We start from the raw sequence: 24,563 nt of genomic DNA, 5'->3' as shown, positions 1-24,563 counted from the left end.
TGACCTCTGAGTTTGTTTCGGCATTTCTTCTCAGAGTAGTCGGATAGGAAATGCCGGCCTCATCTAGCTATTTGAAATATTGACGTGTAAAAGTGTTATTTTATAATCTATTTACAGAAATAAATATCATTTATCATTTATCATTTAAACTAAAATCCGTTGCGTACGATGCGGGCCTGTGGACGTTAACCTAATTTATTCTTTCGTTCATTGAGTTTTCTATACATATTTTTAGTCGGCTATCGCAAATACCATTAGGCTCATAGATACGATTTTATCTATAATATAAAAATAAGTCGGGTTTTCTTTCCTGACGCTATAACTCCAGAACGTACGAACCGATTTCCACGGTTTTGAATTCGTTGGAAAGGTCTCAGACTCCGTGAGGTTTATAGCAAAGAAAAGAGACGAAAACATTCAAGAGAAAAGCAGGAAAATAGGAAAAATATATTTCACCTTCAGCACCATCTCTGATACTTAGCAAGTACTACAACGAAATATTACAAGAATACGGGTGGCGACGTAGTTAGAATAGATTCAATACAACTCAGACTTATTTCACAATCATGCTTTAAATAACTCATTGCAGTCCAATCATTCATTACCTACTTTTTGTCACCAATAACTCGAGTAGAATTGAGGATAAAAAATAATAACATTGCACGACACGTGAAGCCTTGAAATCGAGAAATATCAAAAGGTATGTCAACAAGTATCTTGCAATAAAAATGGAAATAAAAGATTAAATATGTGTCTACAAGCACGGATTGTTAAATGAGTGGTCGGTAACACAACACACGTCACATCAACAGCCTATAAGCGGCCACTGGTGACCAAAGGCCTCTTCTCACACGGAGAAGGTTTGAGCATTAAACGCCATGCTTGCTGAATGTGGGTGCGCTGGCAAGGTGCCTTATGTTTTATGAGACATGGCGGGTAGAGGGATCACCTGATGGTAAGCAATAGGCGTCGCACAAGGATACCCACAACACTAGAGGAGTTACAAATGCTAAACTTCGCGGAGAGAAGATCGGGGCTTCGGTAAGCTCACTCACACGGCTTTTCACAACGCAAGCGTCGATTGAGCTGGTTTCCTGTGTGAAGAGTGTTCAAATTAGCTCAAAGAGAATAATGCACTTTTTAGCTTACCTACTGGGCCTATTACGCTAATTTTTCGTATATCGTCAGCCAAGATAATAACAAATATGTGGTTTAAATTAAGTCATAAAAGGTTTCCCCATATGGTATAAGATTGGGCATACAAAAATTTTAATACGAACTTAAAGTATAAACTTACAATGTAAACATAACTCGTTTAACATATTTACAAGAAGTACTTAACACATTACTTAATTTTAACCAACCAGTTTGTCATGTGTGCAATATACGACTCGTTGGTAAAATATTGCAATTTTTACTATGATGTATGAATTAAGTATTGTCAAAGAATTGCATAAGATTATTTGTCATTAATCTTACTTGAGTTGATACCACGGCCTAACAGAAATAAACGATTTTTTTACTTTTAAAAAATAAAACGTCGCCCAAGTGGGAGTGGGAGAGCCATGCTTGGGCACGAACGGGCCGACTCAACCGGAGTGAAACCACGGCCTCACAGAAAATCGACGTGAAATAACGCTTGCGTTGTGTGAGTGAGGTTACCGGAGGCCTAATTACCCCCTTTCCTATCCCCGATTCCCCAACAACCCTTAAATTCCTAACCCCCAAAAGGCCGACAACACACTTGTAACGTCTCTGGTGTTCCGAATGACCATGGGCGGCGGCGATAACTTACCATCAGGTGATCCGTCTGCTCGTTTACCGGCTTATACTATAAAAAAAGGCTGTGTTGACGACTTGCTGTCAGGTGATCCGCCCGTTTACTTATCTCCTCACATAACAATATATAAAAGAATTATAAAGTACCTTGTTGATCAAGATTCAAGTATGTCTTTACACAAAACTTTTGCAATAAAAAAATGTTGAATGACACAATTTTTTTAAGAGAATTTATTATGACCTTACTTGACCTTTGCGGTAGACTTTTATTAAGTACTTACGAAAGAACCTTATGTCCGTAATGATGCCTATAGGCAAATAAAAACAAGACGCAATAACAAACCACAGGTACCTAAGTACGTGTGTCGCCTGGACAGTCACCGCTACCATCAGTTGACTGGACAATCTCTTTACATGAGCTGCTGTTTACATGTGAACATTAGCTCATGACAATACCTAAGTACGTGTGTCGCCTGGACAGTCACCGCTACCATCAGTTGACTGGACAATCTCTTTACATGAGCTGCTGTTTACATGTGAACATTAGCTCATGACGATACATAAGTACGTATCGCCTGGACAGTCACCGCTACCATCAGTTGACTGGACAATCTCTTTACATGAGCTGCTGTTTACATGTGAACATTAGCTCATGACGATACCTAAGTACGTATCGCCTGGACAGTCACCGCTACCATCAGTTGACTGGACAATCTCTTTACATGAGCTGCTGTTTACATGTTACCATTAGCTCATGACGATACCTAAGTACGTGTGTCGCCTGGACAGTCACCGCTACCATCAGTTGACTGGACAATCTCTTTACATGAGCTGCTGTTTACATGTGAACATTAGCTCATGATGATACCTAAGTACGTGTGTCGCCTGGACAGTCACCGCTACCATCAGTTGACTGGACAATCTCTTTACATGAGCTGCTGTTTACATGTGAACATTAGCTCATGATGATACCTAAGTACGTGTGTCGCCTGGACAGTCACCGCTACCATCAGTTGACTGGACAATATCTACACCATATAAGCTTATTGTCACATCTACCTAAACTGTTTGCGTGAATCTGCAGCCATTAAAATTTCAACATCAAATTAATCCTAAGGTCAATTTAAATAAGGTAAATAAATCAGTCAATTCGCTCATTATTATAAACTATCTGATGCCTGCAGTTTCGCTCGCGTAGATAACGACTCTGTGACTTTATTTACTAAAATAAAAGCCTAAGTTACTGCGTAATACATCAGCTACCTCCCAATAAAAGTCCCGTCAAAATCTATCCAGCCATTTCAGAGATTAACCGGAACAAACAGATAGACCAAAATGTTTTTTTGGTATATTTATGTCAAAAGTCAGAATTGACTATTTCAAATAGACCAGGGAGGCACTTTTCGTACGTCAGTCTGTCGGTCAGTTCTCTAGTTGCTCTATTTGCTCGTTCCAAAGCGTAGATTCCTATAGAGAACAACGAGCAAGAAACTCCATAGGTTACTCTTTTTCAATATGTATCGTATGTATATTCATATGCATGGTCAATATTACAAACAGACATTCCAATTTTATTTATTAGTCCAGATAATGTGTTTCGTAAGCGTTAATTTGATATAAATATTAATTTATTTTTGGCAAAGGCATTTTATAAACCGATATATCTTAGTTAAGGACATCTTCTACATAAACAATAGCCGCGGGCAATATACTGCTTTTTTTAAGGGGGAAACTCATCTAATGACTTCTCTCGCTAAAAGTAACTTGACTGCACGGTTGGCGTGGTGGCTGGGCAACTGGCTGCCGTGCAATGTGTAGCGGGTTCGATACCCGCACGGAGCAACTTTTTGTGTGATCCACAAATTGTTGTTCCGGGTCTGGGTGTCATGTGCATGTGAAATTGTATGTTTGTAAACGCACCCACGACACAGGAGAACATACTAGGGTAAGGCAAGGTTTTTTTTTAAAAAAAACTAATGTCGAAAACGCAGTTTCTGGTGCTGTGAATGTCCGTTCATACGCGGCACCGAATGCTTACTGTGAGGTGATCCGTCTGCTCGTTTGCCGCCACAAAAATATATATTTATTTATTTTCATACTTAGATCTATCACTACTATTCATTACAGGTTAAACCTAATGCGATAGAGAAGCAATGCAATGTCATATGCAACGTCACACCTTTTATCCCCGAAAGGGTAGGCAGAGGTGCACATTACGGCACGTAATGCCGCTATACAATGTAGGTACACCCACTTTTCACCATTTGTGTTATAAGTCCCATGTAATAGGGGTGAGCCTATTGCCATATTATACTGGCCACAATTCCAGACTCCGTGCTACTACTGAGAAATTTCGAATAACCGAAAAAAGCCCAGTAATACTTTGACGGACCCGGGAATCAAAACCTAAAACCCCTTGTCCGGCAGTCGAACTTGCGACGACTCGACCAACAAGGCAGTCAGATAGCATGTTAAATGATTAATGATATTTATTTCTGTAAATAGGTTATAAAATAACACTTTTACTCGTCAATATAAAACTGTTACTGAATATGCTACCCATGTGAAGTCATTCATCGAACAGTAAAATAAATCTATCCGCTCAGCTATTGCATCAATTGGGGTGCGTATCGCGCGTGTCACCGATGCTTATTTTGAAGCTCTGTGCGAGCTGATGGTACCACCAACAAATATAGCTACACGTGTAAAATTTTCCACAGTTTTCCGTCAATATAGGTGTGCGATGATACGGTATCATTGCGCCATATTAGTGAAATGAGGTGGACAGGAAATGGGCGCAGTAAGCAAAGTAAAGATAGTTACCGTGTTACTTTAGTTTTAACTATTGAAATTGAATCATATGTAGTTTGCTTAAGGGAAATAGTTGGTGAATCATGTTACTTTAAAATGTTAAGAGGAGATATTTTTAAATAGTCTAGATCAGTGGTCTGTGGACCACTAGTGGTCCGATAAACAGAATAAAGTAATTTGAAAATCTAAAAAACCCGACTGCGTTTCTTCTTAATAATATGAAAAAAACCCTAAAACAAGAAAGCTTTTTAGTTTTTCAAATTACTTTATTTTATTTTCTTTTAGTTTTATTATTTTTATATTTTGATTATTATACGTATCTATTGTCACTCTCACAGTTGATACGAATCAAACGACCCCTATCAAGCCAAAATCCATAAAGCCGTTTAGGCTGTAGAGCGTGCCAAACAATTATACATACATACATACATACTCTCGAAAAACATAACCCTCCTTCTGGCGCAGTTGGGTAAAAAATGGTCCATGAAATGAAAAAGAAATATTTTTATATAACTAAATTTATTTTTATATAACAAAAAATCACAGTCCCTCTGTGACTCCAAACTATTAGGGCTTTTCTCCATTAATATTTATACGTGAGTAAACCGTGATTTTTTTACATCTATACTAATATTATAAAGCTGAAGAGTTTGTTTGATTGTTTGTTTGAACGCGCTAATCTCCGGAACTACTGGTCCGATTTGAATAATTATTTTTGTGTTGGATAGTGCATTTATCGAGGAAGACTATAGGCTATAAAACATCACGCTATGACCAACAGGAGCCGAGCAGAGCGGGTGAAACCGCGCGGAAGTAGCTAGTAAGAAATACACAAGATAATAAGGTCTAATTAAACTTATATCAAAGGAGACAACTGAGTGGAGCAACAGATTTCAATTCTATTCTATAGTCACTATTAACTATTAAGTGCTATCCAACTGCAAATTGCAGTTTGAATGCAGTTGACACGACTGCAATAGGACTGCAAGTCAACTGTGCAGCCCAGCATTATGTGAACTGCACACCGACTGCACGCAGATTGCAATTCAACTGCAATCGGATTGCAACTTGCAAATAAATATCATTCGTCATTTATGGAACAACATAAACGGACCAAAAGCCCTGTAATTTCACAAAAGAACCAATTTCTGAAGTAACCAGCAACGCAAACAATACATTTCGCCATACTACAGTTATCTATACGCACCCATACCTTATACAGCTTGAAGATATACTACACACCTATGTAGACCTATCGAAGTACTTCATACAAAGTATATCACGCCTTTTTTCCCCGAAGGGGTAGGCAGAGGTGCACATTACGGCACGTAATACCGCTGTACAATGTACATCTACTTTTAATATTTGTGTTATAAGTCCCATGTAATAGGGGGTGACCCTATTGCCGTATACTGGGCACAATTCCAGATTCCGTGTTACTACTGAAAGTTTTACGAATAACCGAAAAAAAGCCCAGATTTACTTTGCCCGACCCAAGAATTGAACCCGACAACCCTTGCCCGGTATTACTTGTTGGGAATTTAAAGGGTTGTTAGGGAATCGCACTTGCGATCTCTCGACCAACGAAACAGTCATCCATAGTATTAATAGTCTACAACCGACTTCAAAAAAAGGAAGTTCTTAGTTTGACCTGTACGTTTTTATGTATGTATGTTTGTGCGCGATTATTTCGTGTTTGGCTTAACCGATTTTGATGCGTTTTTCAGTATAGTATTTTTCAGACTTAGGAGAAAGTTTTAGGTACATTACCTGACTCATAAAAAATTGAGGTGGCAACTAAATCGAAAAAGAAATCCCTTTAAAAAATAAAACACATTTACCTATTTATGTATTACTTGGATGATGATGGTATAAGCAGGATAATGAATAAAGCCGTGTTTGTATTTCCCCGGTTTAATAACTGTTAAAGCTTTAAGGACATAATACTTGGACTTTCCTCATATATAAGTAAATGATTGGCAGAAATTATCACAGGAAGATCCGTTGTCGTCATTTTATCCTTACAAATACTAAAAAGAAGATTCCTTTCGTTTTTCTGTATGACTGAATGCGATTAACTCAAAAACGACTAGACATATCTGTGTACGGTTTTTACCAATAGATTGTGTGATTTCTGAGAAAGATAATGATTAATTATGGTTTTGGTTTCAAAGCCGCGGAAAAGCTAGTTAATTGTTTGTTTGTTTGTTTGAATGACCTAATCTCCTGAAATATACATTAAAAAAAACTTTGCCACACTAGGATTTTCTCGTTGTCGTGGATGCGTTTACAAACATACAAGTTCACATACACATGACACCCAGACACGTAACAACAATACGTGGATCACACAAAGAGTTGTAGCGTGCGGGAATCATACCCGCTACACGTTAGGCGGCAATCAGTTGCCGTGTAGACAACTCTTTTCGTGTTGGATAGACCATTTATCGAGGAAACATCACGCTACGATGTATAGGAGCCGAGCAGTGAGTAAAACCGCTTTGAAGTAACTACTATAGCACGGTAAAACCTACCTCCCTCTTTAGGTGGTTATAAAAACATGACATTACGTCCATATTAACTCAAACACACATATACTGCGTACACGCAAGACATATAATTACACATCTATTTACACACAGGTCATTGGACTCGAACTTTCTCAATCTTAGCAAATGATTGAAGTTACCGAGTTAAAACTCAAGAGAGTTTTAATCATGAAGCAAATACAAAGAGGAGATGTTATAACTGGATTTCCCTTTAACATAATGCGTGACACTTTACGGGGAGCGCGGGACGTTACAAACCACGCCCCTCTCTATTTCCCATCTAGCGGTCCCATACTACAAACACGTTGCCGAATGTCCACAATTCAATGTGTCACTTTCTGATAAACGACGCAAGGAGGAGGAGGAAGAGTCTCACACTCTCTCTCGCCTCGCCCAAGACGAGTGAATTAATTGGATGATTTTCTCCCCTCAAAAAGAAATACTCCTTGGTTTTCTACATCTCATCATTAGGATAGCAACTGGCTTTAGAATTATGCTTGTATTGTTGACAGAAAACAATCAATCACAGTGACCATCACGAGTCGAGCTTACTAGCATAATGCGAGTCAAGTTGAGCGAGTTACTAGCGCGAGTGTACTTGACCGTGTGAATGAGCGAGGCCGCTTTTATATTATATGTGCAGTTTTTAACGTATGTATGTGAGGAGCTTTTGTTAATAAGCTTATGATTGTAAACGGCTGAGTTGAGTTTGTCACCGCCTCTCTTTCCGCGGGTGTTGTAAGAGCCGACTAAGCCTGCTATTCCACGAGAGATGTGCTATGTAGCTATGCTACGAAGATGTAATAGCTAAGCTGTGAAACTATGTATGTGACCGTTTCCACTAATACTAAGCTATGTAGCTGTGCGCGGAAGATACGGAAACCATCCATAGCACGCACCTTTTCATATAAAAAACTTAGTTTAGCTGAGTCCGTTTCCATCAGTGCTAAGCTATGTGTACCAATGAATATGATTGGTGGAAGCCAAACGTATCCACAGCAACGTAGCATAGCACATCTCAGGTGGAAAAGCACTCAAAGCGACTACACATATAACAGATACCAGGCAGCAGCGCTCTCTGATAAACCTGAACCTTTTAAACTGCGATCTCCAACCCACGTGACAAGTAAGGAGGACTCAAGCGTAAGGCTAGCCGCACACACTCAATAATATTGTCAATGCAAGATTGTCAATATCTTCATCAATAAAATGATCCCCGCACACTACACAATATTATTGTCAATTTTTCATGGTACGATCTGACTCAGTCGATCCGCAGCTAGATTCATGTGCGCACGTTGAACATAATGGAAAGAAAGAAATAAGTCGTTGCATTGAGTATTGCATTTATTTTATTAACTAAAAAATGCAAACAAGAAAGAAACGATGGATTAAGGACTGGATGAGAAAAAAGCTGAGTTAAATCACTTTAATCTAATAAATGAACTACGAGTGAATTTGTGACTTTTTTTATTTTTTTTTCGATTTGTGAATCTTCTTTAAGTTTCCGAAAATTTGTTCGTAGGGAATTAATTTTTTTGGCTTTACGTCTTCTCTTATACTATTTGGTTTGTTTTTTTTTTATAAATTTTGAGCAACTTATCAAGCGTATTATTTTTCTAAACTGTATCACGATATGCTTTGCAGGATGTATTCCATAATTCTGGATAAGTTTCCCATGTTTTAATAAACACTGACAAATAATGTTTTTCCGTAAGGGTACAACACTCGGCGTCACAAAAATCGCACCTCTTGGAAAATTTAAGTTTAAAACATGTCCCGCCAGTAACGAATACATTACACCTTATTAATATTGGTATCAATTGAAAGTACGTTTAACGACCTTAAAATTAACAACAGTTAGAATTCCTAAACATAACAGATCTCATCAGCACGTAACGTTAAAAAAATGTTGTCAAAATATTCAGAATGGGATAACATTCCTCAAGAGACTGTTGTCACATTAATTCGTCCATGAGAGAAAGCATGGAAGCAGTCATCAAGGCACTAGGGAGGGTAACACTGGGTTTTAAGTTGTTTTAAGGACTAATTTGCTGATAAAATAAAATGTAACTTTTTAATCATTTGCATTTGCTTGCTTTTTTATTCCCTGCTAAACAAAAAACCAAATCCATTGATTTATTCTTAAACTTAAATGAATTGCCTTTCCAATGATACCTTACAGTCATATGTCTGCCATTGATTAATAGGGTTAAAATGATTATGAAGGGAACTTTTAAAGAGGTGCGATTTTTGTGACGCCGAGTGTATTATCAACAGTATCAACACTATTTTCGCTTAAGGAAACTGTTTTCGTCTTCCATTGATTGAACAAATAACACGATACGTCCGCCTGCCTTGAAATCTTTTCCTCAACTAAAATATTGCCGCACGCCCGCACACGTCAATATTATTGACAATACCCCTGCCTCCCCATATTTGTGAAAAATCAGTGTTTCTGGATAATCTACAGTATTATTGAATTTACCGCAATGGGGGTCGCACACACAAGGATTATTGGGAATACGTACTTTATTGACAATATTATTGAGCCTGGTAACCGGCTACTTAGACTCACGCTTTAACGCAAGCGTATGTGAGGTAGGAAAATCCAATGTATTCTCTGAGGGGAGAGGGAGTATCAGACTCTTACTAACTAAAAACCACTCCGTTCCTACGCCTGCTTTTCGAACCGGAGCCGCGGTAACCCCGAGGTGAGAGGGAGTGTCAGACTCTTACTGACTAAAAACCACCCCGTTCTACTCCTGTTCTTCGAGCCGGAGCCCCGGTAAACCCATTAACTCGTCCGTAATCCAGAGCTCCAAAATCCTAATGTTAAAATGGCCAACAATACACCCGAAACTTCTCTGGATTTTTTTCCATAGACGACGCTGTTCGTCTACCATCAAAGACAAGTCTTTAATTTACCTCCATATTAAAAAATACAACTATCAGACTTCTCTGCCGTACCCACAAATTAGAACAAGCGTGAACATAATATTATAATGACATTATAAGTATAAACGTGTGTTGCTTTACTAAGCAATATAATATTATGCTTTATAGAGAGCGAGCGAGATAGAGGTTGTAGTACGCGAGAGTGTGTTTATGTTAGAGTGAGACAAGAAATATATTCAGACTGTCTTTAATATTAAATTGTGTAATGACTATTGTGAGACATGATTTGAATAAATAATTTAAAAACTAAAACCTACCACTGGTTCTTCATTGCTAAACCCTAAAGGTAATGGCTGTAAAATGCCTACGGCAGTTAGGACCCATTCTAAATATAAAGACTTTGTGAGGGCACATACGGCTTGCTTTCTAGAATGGGTCCCGAATGCTTAAATTTTACGATTACTTTCTCAGGGTTTTTTCATTTTAATATTATAAAAAACGCGGTCGGGTTTTTTAGTTTTTTAAATTACTGTTTTTAGTTATTTAATTTTAGTTTTATTATTTTTTTATTTTGATAAATCTAGTGAACACTCTGACAGTAAATACCCAATCAAACTCCCCTATAAAGCGGAAATCCATCGACCCGTTCAGGCTAGAGAGTTGCAATATTCGAATTTGGCGCCAAAAATCCGCCATTTTGTTTACCATTAAATATCCAGTTTACTCTCACATAAAAAAATCAACGATCACCTCTTCAAAATCCGTAAGCCGTTTAGGCAGACAGTGAGAAATATTCGAATTTGGCGCCAAAAACGTGTTGCTTTACTAATTTTGAATATAATCCAGTGTATGCTCACAGTAAATACGAATCTAACGACACCTCTCAAGTTGTAGTCCATCAAGCCTTTAGGCTAGAGCGAGCCAAAAATATATTTTGGCATTTTACATACATACATTGTACACTCGACATAAGTCCTTCTGGCGCATAATTAATGGTAAAAAAATAACAAGTAATCTCGTGAATTGTACTCTTAGTATCAGTTTTCTTTATTTATTTAAAGTAATCGAAACGAGAGCGCGTTCGGCGCTCTGATTGGTTGGTTCGTTTGTGCTAATCAGAGCGCCGAACGCGCTTTCGTTTCTATGTCGTAAAACGTTAAGCGAACTCATACTAAGAGTACTGCTAGTTCCAAGCCGAAAAAAGCTCAGCAAAACTTTCTGCCCGCCGGACCCCGTGTCCGAGTCGCACTTGCGGTTCGGTTTTTTCACAGTAACTGTTAAACGAGGAACTCGACTAGTTTCGCGGAATGCTGCTCACGAATATGAGCCTCTAGCATAACATGAAACTAGTCGAGTTCCTCGTCAAACAGTTACGTGAGTAAGCCGATAACATAATACTTAATTTAGTAAGTCTCACGAAAGTTATAATAAAACTATTAAAAAAGTTGAAGAATCACACTTTAAGAAAAAAAACATAGTGTTTTCTATTGTATCTCATATACCGACAGACAAGAGGTTAATCAACCATTATCGAGGTGAAGACACGCAACTTTTACATAAATAGAATTAAGTAATTCTCATGTTACTTAACATAATATGTTAATGATTTAACAAATAATACTATTTGTTAATACTTAGACCGTATCTGATTTATGACTTTTTTTAGATAAAGAAATTTAAAAAAGAACACGTTTATATCATAAACGTGTATGCAACACTGTGAAGGGGTAGCCAGAGGTGCATAAATACCATTTTACAAACTTTTCAGCAGTTGTGTTAGTAAAATGGGATGCACTTATTAACATAAACCAGATACAATTCCAGACTCCATACATTCCTCGATAGCCTTCCTCGATAAATGCACTATCCAACACAAAAATAATTACCAGCAGTTCCAGAGACTAGCGCGTTTAAACAAAAAAACTCTTTAGCTTTAAATATAGAGTACATTTTCGTAAAACCGAAAAACTCCTCGAAGAGAAGTCAATGGATGATTTTCCCCACTTGAAAATAAAGACTCCATTCAATAAATTAACTAGCTACTTCCGCGCGGTTTCACTAAACTCCGATATTCAATATCTCTCTTTCAATAATTGCCCAACCTGGCAATTAAACAACAAACCCATTACTCGGTAGACACACTTATGACAATATAATCAACTTGGTAGCGACGATCAACCACAACTTACTATTAAATAACTTGAACGAAAAAAAATACATTTCCCTTTTCACCCACATTAAACAGCAAAGAAAAGAAAGTTTAAACAAAACAACCATAACCTTTTATCTTTCCAAAAAAAGACCTACAACCTGCTTAGCCCTTTTTCACGAAGTATGTCACATATTATTGAGCAAACGAATGAGTGTATGATAAGCACGCCTTTAAAGGCACTCCCTATATCCGGCCGACTTTGTGGAAAAATCACTTTCACTGCTTAGGACTTAGGACATATATGGGTATGAAGATAATCGTTATCCGATTGTTTTGTTGGCAAAATGATTACTAAGCAAAGCTGAGATAGGTTTGAAGCTTAAGGGCTGATTTTCCACTAAAGATGTGCTATGTAGCTATGCTAAGAGGATGTAATAGCTAAACTGGGCAACTATGCGATCGTTTCTACTGATGCTAAACTATGTAGCTATGGGAGTAAGATACGGAGCTCGAGTACGCGATGTATGGGCAGTAGAAAAACCATCCATAGCACACATTGTACGTATCTTTCCATATAAACAAAAAAACATACCTTAGTTGAACCCGTTTCAGTGCTAAGATATGTGGACTAATGAATATGATTGGTGGAAGCCAAACGCACCCAAAACAACGTAGCATAGCATATCTCTGGTGGAAAAAGACCCTTATTCTTGATTGACTGATTCAAGAATTGTTGGAATTTTCGAAATATTCCAAATTATTTTTGGCATATTTTACTTTCTTCAATGACGTAACTAAACATGGTCAAAATATTATCAAGCTCTCTACCTCTTCGCAAAATCCAAATCATTTCAAATTAAAATTAACGAAAATACAAAACAAATAATAAACAAGAAAGACAACATAAAAACAAAATCGAAATTAAAAAATAAAACACCTCTCACCACATACCTACTTAGAACAAAATAACATCACTTAACACAAAATAAAATTGACAGGAAACTTAGCCAACAACACATAACCTTTACCACTTACTCATAAAACTTTATCAACATACATACATACATATCGTCACGCCTTCAATCCCCGAAGGGGTAGGCAGAGGTGCACATTATGGCACGCAATGCCACTGTGTACACCCACTTTTCACAATTTATGTTGTAAGTCCCATGTAATAGGTGGTGAGCCTATTGCCATATATCGGGCACATTTCCAGACTCCGTGCTACTACTGAGAAATTTTCGAAAAACCGAAAACACCCCAGTAATACATTGCCCGACCCGGGAATCGAACCCGAGACCCCTTGTTCGGCAGTCACACTTGCGACCACTCGACCAACGAGGCAGTCAAACTTTATCAAAAGAAAAAACAAATAAAGAAAAAAAAATAGTCCGGAAAAGCTTCACCTAAAATGGTAAATACACTCATATTGCATGACACCGTCCCCCATTGAGGTTCGACCGCACACCTGCGTGTGCGCCACCAACACAATTCACATTCAGTTAGCCGGCGACACTCGAGCGAGACGGTCGTCAAGTTCGCAACAAAAACAAACATAAAATAAAAAAATATATCGTTAACAAAAATCCGTTTGGAATAAAAGTGCTAGTGTATTTTTTTAAATTGAAAAAGTGTTTTTTATAGTGTACAACAGTTTTTTGAGAAGTGAAGTGTAGAAATTAATTTTTGGAAAAGCTTTAAAAAGCTTGTTTTTGCAGTAAGTTTCGTTTTGTGTTGTTGTTTTGTGAGTGTTATGTCTTGTTATAATTCGTGTAATGTAACCTTATATGTCTATTTGTGAATTTAGCTGATAATTTATAGGTTTGACTAAAAACTAAAATGGATGGTGAGCCTAGCCAAGGATTTTTTCTTCGATAAAAGGATATTGACTTTTGGACGATCGATGGAGTTTTCCATTCGTTATTGCCAAAGTCAAAGTCAAAATTATTTATTTCAAATAGACCAGGAAGGCACTTTTGAACGTCAAAGCAAATATAATAATATTATTAACGTCTGTCTGTCGGTCAGTCCTCTAGTTGCTCTATTTGCTCGTTCCAAAATGTAGATTCCTATGGAGAAGAACGAGCAAGAAATTCCATAGGTTACTCTTTTTCAATCTGATTCACAATACAATTCTTGGTTACATTGTTTCGATTGCTTCAGTTATGTGTTGCTCCATACGTATTTAAATTTTATATCGCCTTGTTAGCTATTCGACAAGGGCTGCGAACAACCTTACAGGTTACCGGGGCTCCGGCTCAAAGCAGGAGTAGGAACGGGGTGGTGTTTAGTCAGAAAGAGTCTGACACTCTCTCGCCTCACCCAAGGCGGGAGAAATCATTGGATGAATTTCCTCTCTCAGAAAACAAAGCTACTTCAATTGACTGTTAGAAGAATGTATATTGATGGTTTTAACAGTGTTTAAATGGACCAGTCTTAATAACCTATGTATCTCTATCTGTAGATTTAGTTACTAGTGATTTAATTTTGATATAACCTCTATACAAAATTATATTAGTTACACACAACTCATAAACAGAAACAGTATTTATACAATACCGCTATACAAAGTACACCCAATTTTCACTATTTGTGTTATAAGTCCCATGTAATAGGCGGTGAACATACTACTTTAATAATAGTCTATATTAACTAATATCATAAAAAAGACATTTAATTTATCCGTTTATATTGAAAAGAGAAAAATCCTACTCATATAAAAAATACTAAACACAAACACACACACACACAATCTTTCAATAATTATTATGTAAGCAGGATCTCATCCAATTTCAATCATCCATTTCGAAGTTATACATCTAACAAAAAAGTAATAATCAACTTTCGCATAAACATAATAGTCAAACTTATTTTATAACACGGCGACGACATATATTATGCTATAAATAATCCAAAAAAACATAAATAAAATAAAACAAAACCAGTAAAATTTGCATTCAGTATTGTGTGGAGTTACATCATATTATATTATCTACTATATACACTATACATATATACTATGAATATGGTCTCAATGACAATAACACAATAAATATACGAAATTTAACAAAAAAAAACAACAAAAATATATAACGTGATATATATCGGCGATAAAAATAAACTGATTAGCTTTTTCTAGATTTAACAATAAATACTAGCTTTTGATAACGATTTCGTCGGCGTAACCGGAATGAAAAAAAAGTAGCTATGCTACGAAAATGTAATAGCTAAGCTGTGAAACTATGTGACCGTTTCCACTGATACTAAGCTATGTAGCTGTGCGAGGAAGATGCGCAGATCGAGTATGCGATGTAATGATAGTAGGGAAACTATCCATATCACGTTTCTTTCCATATAAAAAACATAACTTAGCTGAATCCATTACCACTTCCACACCACCACAAAGTTTAGGAGCAAATACGTAATTTCTATGTATAAAATGAACCTAGAAGTAACGTCACGCGATATTTCATATCAATATATCCTCGAAAGTATTTGTTTCCGTAAGGAAATTAAAAATACGTGTGTAATGTTTGAAAATAATCTACAAGACGGATATTAAAATAAAAATTAGTTAACTACTCTATTGTCCACATTTTAATGTGCCACTCTCTGAGCGCTTATAACCTATCTACACCTGTTTACTTATAATATCATTGGACAGGGCCGTAGTTTGTGTCACAGTGCACAATCACATTATGGCATCTCCTCTTAATACTTGCTTCATGTGTTAAGTAGTAGCATCATTTTTTTTTTGAAAATCATCCAATGACTTCTCCCGCCTTGGGCGAGGCGAGAGGGAGTGTCAGATTCTTACTGACTAAAAACCACCCCGTTCCTACTCCTGCTTTTCGAGCCGGAGTCCCGGTAAACCCGCTAGGTAGTCCGCAGCTCCGGATCAGGCATCAGCCCTACTAGGGAAGAGCTAAACTACAAACTCTTTTCTCTAATACCTAAGATAGACATACCTAAATAATAGCATTTCCGTCGACCAACCAATGACACAGATCGACAGCCGTATTTATAAACATAGTGCTCATTATGTACCTATGTTTAAAATTAATTAGGGCTAGAACAATGCCTGGCCATTCATAAACAAATTCCTGTGTATATCATACTAATTACATTTTCATATACAACATAGTAATAGGAGCTGACATCATGGTGATGACGGTATAAATAGGAGGTACTACTTGTCCCAAGTTTACGGTGAAGTAGGAGGCAAACGAGCAGACAGATCACCTGATGGTAAGCGATTAGCACCGCCAATGGACACCCTCAACACCCGAGTAGTTACAGTTACGTTGTTAGCCTTGGGAAATACGTACTTTCTAAGATTATTTAGACACCACTGACAAACGGTGAAGGAAAACATGGGCTTATAATTTCTAATTATAAGTTTAAAATCGCCAACCCGCATTAAGCAAGCGTGGTGATTAATGCTCAAACCTTCTCCGTGAGAGGCTTTGGTCAGCAGTGGTCACTTATTTTTGCAGGCTGACGATATTTTATGATTTTTATTTATTTAATAGGGTATAAGCCGGTAAACGAGCAGACGTATCACCTGATGGTAAGCAATCGCCGCCGTTCGTGGACACTTGAAACACTAGAGGCGTTACAAGTGCATTGCCGGTTTTTTGGGGGTTAGGAATTTAAAGGTTGTTGGGGAATCGAGGATTGGGAAGATTGGGGAGAGAGTAATTGGGCCTCCGGTAACCTCACTCACACAGCGCAAGCGTTGTTTCACGTCGGTTTTCCGTCAGGCCGTGGTATCACTCCGGTCGAGCCGGCCCATTCGTGCCGAAACATGGCTCTCCCACACTTAATTTAATATGATATTGATATGATGTGGTGGCTCGGGGGTTTAAGACACCCGTCCTCACGCATGAGGGTGCGCTTTCCTTTTTATTGTGATTTGCACATCAACTGCCGAGTATGGAGATTATATACGGAGCTGCGGACTACCTAGCGGGTTACAGGGAGTCCGGCTCGAAGATCAGGAGTAGGAATGGGGTGGTTTTTAGTCAGTAAGAGTCTGACGCTCCCTCTCGCCTCACCCAAAGAGGAAACATTCGATGATTTTACCTCTTTCAAGCAAAAAATAGCTCCTAAAACAATACCCAGCTGATCGAATATTTAATTTAGTTCGATACGAAAATATTTCGGTATGATCGGAATTCTGTTACCTGTGTTTTTTTATTCGACTTTTTATAAAATACCATCGGTTTGGTCAATAATAGTAGTGTCCTGTTTCCTTGCTATCGATTCGAATCCTTTTTAGGGTTCCGTAGCCAAATGGCAAAAAATGGAACCCTTATAGATTCTGAGTGAGTCTGTCTAAATTTTTTTTTTCAGCTAACCTATCCGTGATTGGTATCAATGGATAGGACTTTAGAAAAAGACATTAAGGTTTCTAAAACCAGTTTTCGTCAAATAAATCGTTTGAAAGTTAGACTCTTCCAAAGTGGAAAAATCAGTGTCCCCCCCCCTCTAACTTTTAAAATAAGTGAGTGAGAAAGCTAAAAAAAGATATATGCTGTAGATTTCAATAGAAACTTACAACGAAAATTGGTTTGAACCAGATATCATTATTGATTTTTAAGAAATAAAACATTTTCAAAAACCGCAAATATAACTTTGTCGTTCATACAAACACTATGTAAAACCAAGTTATTTTATAACTTTTATATTATGTCATCTACTTGCTGTTACGGAACCCTTCATGGGCGAGTCCGACTCGCACTTGGCCGGTTTTTTATTTTATTGTTGTTTATAAAACACTCGAATTCCGACCGCAGTAGGGCTGATGCCTGATCCGGAGCTGCGGACTACCTAGCGGGTTTACCGGGGCTCTGGTTCGAAAAGCAGGAGTAGGAACGGGGTGGTTTTTAGTCAGTAAGAGACTAACACTCCCTCTCGCGTCGCCCAAGGCGGGAGAAGTCATTGGATGATTTTCCCTTAAAAAAAAGTATACGATTTTTCTTTTAAACGTTGTTTATGTAAACTTGTATTGATTGTGAGGCGAGATAAGTAGTAAACATATAAATTAAGGAAAATAATCTTGACAAACTAGTTATTTATGTATAAATAATACGTGTATTATAATATCATCTATCACTGTATATAAAAATATATCTTTACATATAAATAAACTAGTGTCTTCGCCCGTGGAATAAAATTTATCTTATGTATTACTAGCGACCCGCCCCAGCTTCGTATGGGTGCAATGGTGATATATTACGCATGTATTATACATATAAACATTCCTTTTGAATCACGCTATCTATAAAAAAAATCGCATCAAAATCCGTTGCGTAGTTTTAAAGATTTAAGCATACAAAGGGACATAGGGGCAGAGAAAACGACTTTGTTTTATAGATAACGTCTGTTATCTGTGAGGCCGTGGGTATCACCGATCAACCGAAGCATGGCTCTCCCACACTTATAAAACATTCACAATTTTTCATTAGCTGATTATTTTTAATCAAAACTAAATCTACTAGTCTGCATTTTTTTGCTAACCAGATAGCACTAAATGAACTTGAGTTCTAGTTTATCAAGACTTTTTAAATAGTATTTTAAAACTAAAACAATGTAAATGATATGACTGATTTATTTGACCGCACGCAAAACAACTAGCTGCTGTGCAACGTGTAGCGTTCGATGCCTATACGGAGCAACTCTTTATCTGATCCGAGTCTGTGTGTTCTGTTTATATGAATTTGTATGTTTGTAAACACATCCACGACACAAAACAGGAGAAAAACCTAGAGTGGGGCAACGTTATAAAAAAAGTTATGACTACTGGAAACTCTCGTTTTCTTTTCCTCTAAGAATTTCGAAGAAGTTCCTTGAAGTACGGACATTATTTTCTTCACCTTTAATAATATCTTTTGATTTATTTCGTTGCGGGATCCAAGACAGTCGGACAGACAAGGAGTTGTAGCGGTTTTGGGAGGTTGTGGCGGGCTCGTCCAAAATAATAAATGTTATGACCAAACAAAGCCGCGTGCGAGAGCAAGTTTCTTAGCAAATAAATGTTAATATTAATCAAGGTATTAGAATATGATTATAATAAATTATCAGCTCGCCATTACGTTTTGTGGGCTGACCTTGAAAAACACGTGATCTTGGGACTTAGGACGAAACGTATTTTAAGCTGCCGCTTCTTTTCGCCATCGACCTACACGACAGCACTTCCATCCCCATCATATAGATGGTTGGCAGGCCACAACTGTGCGCTTCTCCCGAAACTTTCTGCCTCGCACAGTAAAACTATGGAATGAGTTGTCGTCTGTAGTATTTCCGAACCGATACGACCTTCAAACCTTCAAGAAAAGACCGTATTCCTTTTTAAAAGACCGGCAAAGCACCTTTGAGTTCTCTTGTGCTGCGGATATCAGCGATCAGGGGGCCTACTCTAATTCAACGAAAAACGAAGTTTCGTCCTAAACTTCGCAGATTTCGTACTACAATTCCATTTATTGCCAACTTTCGTGAACATAAATGAACGAATGAAATGAAGATAAATAAATAGGTTTTCTTATGAAATTAAAAATAAAACGTTATTTTAAGTAATTTTATTAGTAAATCAATAAAACCTACGGCCGAAGATTAAATGAAACTTCGCATTCGAGAACCGGAGTAGCCCTACAGGTGATCCGTCTGCTCGTTTGCCCCCTATTCCATTAAAAAAAAGTAGTAACAACAAATGCATTTTACCCAATCGATACAGAGAGAAATGAACTAAATATCTACACAAACGGCTTCGCAATCGGAAAGCTAATATTAAATACAAATGTTGTAAACGTAAACAAAAAATATGCCAAGGTTCATAAGAATACGTGTCCAATTATATATTTTTTTGATATAATATATAAAAGCGTAATTTCGTTGCGGTTAAATTGGGTAGGCACTGGGTAGTAGCAGTGTTATATTGTGAAAAGGAAAATAATAAATGACAATTGTATTTGCATAATCAATATACTACGAAACACAAGGAGAATGGAAAAGGATAAAAAACTCTATGTATGATATTTCCTACCAAAAAATCGTACACGAATATCTTAACCGGAGTGATAACACGGCGTCTCAGAAAGCACAGAAAACCGATGTGAAACAACGTTAGCATTGTGCTTCTCCGAATGGGTTAGGTCATTGGAAGCCCAATTCTCCTCAATCCCTTACCTCCGAAAGACCGGTAAAGCACTTCTAACTTTTAACCAGAATTGCAGTTTTATCCGATGCAACGTCACACCTTTTATCCCCGAAGGGGTAGGCAGAAGTGCACATTACGGCACGTAATGCCGCTGTACAATGTACACCCACTTTTCACCATTTGTGTTATAAGTCCCATGTAATAAATTAATTATTATCTTTTTCGGCTTAACTAGTTTTAAGCTATACTAAAGGCTTATATTCCAGCATTCCGCGTTATACGACGCGGCGACAATCAGCTTAAAACTAGTCGAGTCCCTCGCCAGACATTTACCGACGCGAGTAAGCCGAAAAACAATAACAATAAATTTACTACATCTCACAAAACAAATAGATTACTACAAAAAAGCAACCGTCCACCATTCTATTCCCGGAAAAACTTCAAGTAGAATACATAAAGACGGCCTTGGTCGGTAGATGGTGCATTAATATGCAAACAGTGTAGGACATCAGACCAAATGATGTGAATTGTATCGTAAATCTTACACGGCACTAATTCTGGACATTGTCTGGGAAAATACATGTACTATATCCTTATTGGTTTATTTAAGACGTGAGCCCACGCCACACAAGCCGCGGAAGACCTTCATACCTTCAATAAAAAGTGTGGGAGAAGTTCTAAGTAGAGGGAAAGCCATGCTTCGGCACGAATGGGCCGGCTCGACCGGAGTGATACCACGGCCTCACCGAAAACCGACGAGAAACAACGCTTGCGTTATGTGAGTGAGGTTACCGGAAGCCCAATTACCCCCAATCTTCACAATCCCCAATTCCCCAACAACCCTTAAATTCCTAACTCCCAAAAGGCCGGTAACGCATCTGTAACTTCACTGGTGTTGCGGGTGTCCATGAGCGGCGCTGATCGGTTACAATCAGGGGACCCGTCTGCTCATTTGTACTTTATTTTATAAAAAAAAAACCTGATGGGTTGCCGGGGCTCGGGTCGAAGAGTAGGAGTAGGAACGGGGTGGTTTTTAGTCAATAAGAATCTAAAACTCATGTTATTCATGCAAATGCCTTAAGCAGTTGATTACAACTATTATGACATAAAATAAAGTCTGGGAACGTTCCGTTTATACCTTGTAAATACAAAAAAATTATATTAACAATAAATATTATTATATAATAGTTATAATAAATCACACTATTTATGTAAAATTTTCCTACCGATGAGTTAAATGCTTTGATTTATTCATAGTCACGAGTTATTATTGATTAGTTACTTTTGTATGAGGTAAGGTTTATCAGAGAGCGATGTTGCCTAGTCTGTATCCTTAGTACGAATTTAATTTACGTTGAATGAAAACGAAACGAGCGTGCTTTCAGTGCTCCGATTGGTTGGTTCATTCGCACACACATTTTACCACTTGTGTTATTTATTTATTTATTTAATTCAAAAGTTACAACGGTAGACAACCAATTAAAGCAACTTACATACATAACTAAAACATAATTAAACAGGAATTAACAGCATTCATAAGTTCGCCTCGCAGTACTTCAGGCATTCCGACAAAATCTCCATCCAACCACGAACAGATCATTTGTTTTAAGCCGCATGTAATAGGGGTGAGCATATTCATCATCAACAGCCTTATACCCACTGCTGACCAAATGTCTCATCTCGCACGGAGAAGGTTTGAGCATTAATCATCACGCTTGCTCAATGCGGGTTGGTGATGTATATTCATATGCTTGTAGTAAAAAGATTATTTCAATACTACAAACGGCAGTCCAATTTTATTTTTTTGTGGAAACTTTGTTTCGCCCAGGAAACTTTGCCCCACACTAGGATTTTCTCCTGTGTCATGGGTGCGTTTACAAACATACAAGTTCACATACACATGACACCCAGACCCGAAACAACAATTGGTGGATCACACAAAGAGTTGCTCCGTGCGGGAATCGAACCCGCTACCCGTTGCGCGGCAGCCAGTTGCCCAGCCACCGCACCAACTGTGCAGTCATATCAGTACAGTTATAAATATATATCAGTTATTGTTTATTTATGTTATTACATATTATTTAACAAGTTGTTATGTAAGTGTAATCAACAACGAATGAAGAGTATTTATTTTTGGGTGTAAATATTCTTTATTTGGCTACATAAGATGTTTTAAAGTGTCACGCATTATGTTAAAGGGAAATCCAGTTATGACATCTCCTCTTTGTATTTGCTTTCTGGACTAGACCCATCTATTTTAATTTAACATAATAATATTATAAAGTTGAAGAGCTTGTTTACTACTGGTCCGATTTGAATTATTCTTTTCGAGTTGGATACAGCATTTATCGAGGAAGGCTATAGGCTATAAAACATCACACTATGACTAATAGGAGCCAGCGGAAGTAGCTAGTTGTTAGGTTAGGGTGACTGCCACTGATCACGTATCAGCATTGGAAATCCCAAACTTTAGACTACTTGAACCACAAAGTAATAAATTCAACAAGTCGATTGTTTTTTTTTTTCAATATAAACCGCAATGTCCATGATACGTTTAAAATTTATGTATTAAACTGCGTCACTGATTGACTTGACTGCCTCGTTGGTCGACTAGTCAAGTGTGTCTGCCGGACAAGGGGTCTTGGCTTCGATTCCCTGGTCGAGCAAAGCATTATTGAGCTTTTTTTCCAAAATTTCTCAGAATCCGCAATTGTGCCCGGTATATGGCAATAGGCTCACCCCTATTACATGGGACTTATAACACATATGTTAAAAGTGGATGTACCTACATTGTATAGCGGCATTACGTGCCATAATGAGCACCTCTGCCTACCCCTTCGGGGATAAAAGGCGTGACGTTGCATAATAGATGAAGGTATTTCTTATAATTAGAAATAAAGTATCATTTAATGCGTTATTATCTATTTCTTGTTAAATACAGCTATTGTTTAATCAGCCAAGACCATTGTTCTTGCATAGTGTATTTTTTTTCTATACAACAAAGAATGTAATATAAACTTAATGGTGAAATTGTGGGCTCGCCATGCTTCGACACGAATGGGCCGGCTCGACCGGAGTGATACCACGGCCGAGCAGAAAACTGAAGTGAAACAACGCTTGCGTTGTGTGAGTGAGGTTACCGGAGGCCCAATTACAATTACCCTTTCCCAATCCCCGATTCCTTAACAACCCTTAAATTCCTAACCCCCAAAAGGCAACGCACTTGTAACGCCTCTGGTGTTTCAAGTGTCCATTGGCTTTGCCAATTGCTTAGATACCATCAGGTGATCCGTCTGCTCGTTTACCGGCTTATACCACAAAAAAAAAATACTGCAAATATCATTTCATTTAAATTTTTGACGCGAAGTGTACATCAGTAATGTATTCAATTTACTGGTAAAAATAATGAAGAAAAAAACGAGTTATTCAAGAGAAGAGAAAGTGTGAATGACCATTATGGTATACTGCCCTATAGTTACAAAACTTACAAGTTTATGTAAGGTTGCAATATCGTAAAAAATATAAAAAGATGAAGAGTTTGTTTGTTTGAACGCGCTTATCTGCAGAACGACTGGTTCGAATTGAGTAATTCTTTCTGTGTTGGATAGTCCATTTATCGAGGAACGCTACAAGCTGTAAAACATCACGCTACGATCAATAGGAGCCGAGCAGTGCATGAAACCGCACGGGAGTAGCTAGTATCGTAGACAACTGTTTGGCTGATCGACTTTTAACGTCGAATGCCAAGGATCTGCAGTTCAGCTGGTATCGAGGTTGGCCATATAATGAAAGTCCATCAGACTATGGACCTCTACAAAATGAGAAATTGGTCATCATTTCCTGTGTAGTCTTCCTCGGTCAATTAAAGATAACAGTTTAAAAAGATAAGGATGATCAAACAGCGCCGGTGCAGTCTCTGTTAAAATTTGTATTCCTAAAGTCGACGACTTGAAAATCATACAATAACTTTTCTCGCCTTGACACCCTCTCGAGAGTTTCAGACTCTTACAGACTAAAATACCACCCCGTTCCTACTCCTGCTTTTCGAGCCGGAGCCCCGGTAACCCGCTAGGTAGTCCGCAGTATCTGAAGAAGCGGTGATAACAAGTGACAAACATCTATTCTATCATCAGCAGCCGCACGGGACAGTTTTATAACTAAAGTCAATCACAAACCAGCTAATGACGTAATGCAGCGTAACACAAAATCATTAGGG

The 24,563-nt window shown here is 37.8% G+C and overlaps 2 protein-coding genes across 27 annotated transcripts in view; one reads left to right on the top strand and one right to left on the bottom strand.

The window, feature by feature from the left end:
* Positions 1 to 24,563, bottom strand: part of LOC118281272 (uncharacterized) — a 123,450-nt gene that overhangs the window by 42,573 nt on the left and 56,314 nt on the right. The window lies entirely within an intron of this gene.
* The window catches only part of LOC118281273 (uncharacterized), a 59,403-nt gene continuing 48,461 nt past the window's right edge, over positions 13,622 to 24,563 (top strand). The window contains exon 1 of one of the 2 annotated variants that reach the window (XM_050700921.1): positions 13,622 to 13,906. The gene's annotated coding sequence lies outside the window, so the exon portion shown is untranslated. The remainder of the gene's footprint in view (positions 13,907 to 24,563) is intronic. The other variant, XM_050700922.1, reaches the window with a different exon arrangement.

The sequence above is a fragment of the Spodoptera frugiperda genome, chromosome 19 (genome assembly GCF_023101765.2).
Source record: "Spodoptera frugiperda isolate SF20-4 chromosome 19, AGI-APGP_CSIRO_Sfru_2.0, whole genome shotgun sequence".
Lineage (NCBI taxonomy): Eukaryota > Metazoa > Arthropoda > Insecta > Lepidoptera > Noctuidae > Spodoptera > Spodoptera frugiperda.
This window is presented reverse-complemented; position numbering and strand designations above follow the sequence as displayed.